This window comes from Alligator sinensis, unplaced genomic scaffold (assembly GCF_000455745.1).
Source record: "Alligator sinensis unplaced genomic scaffold, ASM45574v1 scaffold301_2, whole genome shotgun sequence".
NCBI lineage: Eukaryota > Metazoa > Chordata > Crocodylia > Alligatoridae > Alligator > Alligator sinensis.
Window position 1 is genome coordinate 1,707,701 of NW_005841874.1, and position 2,673 is coordinate 1,710,373.

General features: G+C 47.1%; 1 long non-coding RNA gene across 1 annotated transcript in view; it reads right to left on the reverse strand.

The window, feature by feature from the left end:
- Window positions 1-1,715: 1,715 nt before the first annotated feature.
- LOC102383013 overlaps window positions 1,716-2,673 on the reverse strand; it is a 9,925-nt gene continuing 8,967 nt past the window's right edge. Inside the window, exon 4 of the long non-coding RNA XR_323059.3 lies at window positions 1,716-2,270. This is a non-coding gene — a long non-coding RNA (uncharacterized LOC102383013). The remainder of the gene's footprint in view (window positions 2,271-2,673) is intronic.

Consider the following 2,673-nt stretch of genomic DNA (forward strand, 5'->3'; position numbering starts at 1 on the left):
TCGGACTCAATGATCTATTGAGGTCCCTTCCGACCCTAACATCTATGAATCTATGAATCTATGAAACATAGATTAGACAGAAAATCAACAAATGAAGACCTGGCAGTGATGGAACAATAACTGAACATACATACGTGAGATTATATCAAATAAAATACAATGCATAAAGATAACCAATACAATGAATTCAGGTACTGAGTTGGGGTTGCACTAGCAGGCCCTACTAGGAGGCTAAATAAAAGAATTTATAATCTTGTCATAATACAACATTAAAGGACGCAAGTTTACAGTGAAAATCCCAACAATACAAGGAACCAGAACACAACGACACAGCAACTGTGCCGTAAGAAGAAATGATCCGAGGAAAGGAACCCATTACCTTAAGGGAACACCATCACCCTCCCCTAGGTCACACGACTAAGAGGGGCCCCGTAACCACAAAGCCACCTTTAATAAACGAGGCCCTTAACTTCTCTCTCCACGTAAAAGGGGTCGTCCCCCTCCCCGTCACAGGGTTCCCCTTTAATTACCCAAATGGGGAGGGCTGCTTCTTCCCTGTGGAAATCCCCTTCTCTTCCCCTCCTGGGAACTGAAATCCCCTTCCCGGGTGACTCACAGCTCCCAGCAGTTCTGGTGGGCTGGGCTCGTCTCTGTCAGTGGGTTGGATGCGGAGGGCTTCCTTCTTCACTAGGATGGTTGGCCCATCCAGTTGCTGTTTGCTGCAGGAAGGCCCGAGTTGCCTTGTGCAGCAACTGGGCCTGTCAGCCCTCTCAGCCCCATACACCGCCCTGTGCTCCGAAGGGGCACCTGCCTCATGCAGGGATGGGGACCCATGCTGCCTTGTGCAGCTGTGGCATGCCATCAGCTCTGTTAAGCTCTCTCAGCCCTGCGCACCCTGCCTTGTGCAGGGTTGGGGACCCATGCTGCCTCGTGCAGCTGCAGGGGTCCCTTCAGTTCTACCCACCGTGTGCACCACAAGCTCCTGCCTCATGCAGGGATGGGGACCCATGCTGCCTTGTGTAGCCACAGGGGTCCCTTCAGCTCTCCGGACCCTCTGTGCACTGACCCGTGCACCGATGCCGCGGCTCCCTGCATCATGGGGCTGGGAGCAGCCGCTTGCTGTCCCCAACTTGGCAAAGGTGTCTTCAGAGTGCTTCTGGGGCAACTACTTCGCCCCACTCATCAGCTCCGCCAGCTCTTCTGCAACCCTTCTTCATCATCGCTCATCAAAGCTGCCCATTTGCTGGGCAAACAGACTTTTATCCCTTCTGCAGGCTCCACACCCAGATTGGAAATGAACCAGTGGGAAAGCCGGAGTTACTTCCCCCTCAGGTTCTCTTCTTCACTCCATCCCTAGGTCAGTGCGGGGCAAGCCTTTCTCCTGCCTTCTCCTGCTTGGTGGGGAAGGAAAATGCCCCCACCAAATCGGCCTAAGCCATCTGGCTCAAGCCATGAAACCGGGCTGCCGCCGGCCAGCCTGCCGCACCTATTTGAAATCTCTGGGTTTATTTTGGAACTTGCTTGCACACCTCCCAGTGCTAACATTGTGCAGCACCTTGCAGCACCTTTAAAAGGATCTCAAGGCACCCTGGTTGAGAATCACTGTGCTAGAGTTAGGGATGGAAACATTTGCTATGTTTGACTGACGCCTGAAGGGCAGAGCAAAAGAGAGAATGGACTGCTGTTAAAAACCAGAAGATTTGGGTACCTTGGGTCATGCATTTTATTCCGATGCTTACATAGATTTTTTTAATATTTTGACAATAAAAGCCTGAAAAGACTTTTATAACCTGACCTTTCTGTGCAGTGTATTATCAGCTAATAAAGAGCTGTCCATATGCTGTGGTTACCCTGGAAGCAGGCTGATTGACACTTTTGTTATTCCTCATATACAATCAAAGGAGGGAGACATTTTGTAAGTTCAGTAACTTTACAACAGTTATTTTTCAAAATACCAAATTATGCATCACCCTTTTATGTTGTAAATGTATATCAGAGAGCTAAAGACAGAAAATAATTGAACTCAGCAATTATAATCTCAGGTATCATCTGTGGATTCCAAACTGAACAGCTACGAGCAACAGTACACTACATGGAGGATTAAATAGTTTTAGGGCTAATATCAGTATTTCACTCAATTGAATAAATGTGCTCAAATTTACCTTTCTCTTAGAATTTCTGAAGAAGCCACCAAAAGTTTTGCAGACTATTTCTAGCAGATGTACATGAAGGCCTGTATATCACAGTAGTACAGACATCTTCCCATTGATCTGCAAAATAAAATGTGAATGCAGTACTCTTTCGGGATGTTATCAGCAGCTGCCACCTGCTTAATCTTGCTAGCTCTCTACACTCTTGTAGTCTAAAGGACAAACTCTGACAAGTGCAGAGAACTAGTGTTAGTTATTAAAGCAAACTCCAATGCTGGGCGCCATCATTCTTTGCAAATGCTTAGTTTGTACATATAGAGCCCCTCTGAGGTAGAGGTATTACCATCCCCACTCTACAGTTTATAAAAGTAAAGTTTAGACAAAGCCCCAATTCTGTTCAAAGAGAAATGAATGGCAAAACTCCCACTGACTTCCAAAGTACAGTATCAGCCCCTGAATGATATGCTTGTGGCCACATTATAGATCTGTGGCACAGCAGGGAATTAAGCCAGTACTTCCCAAC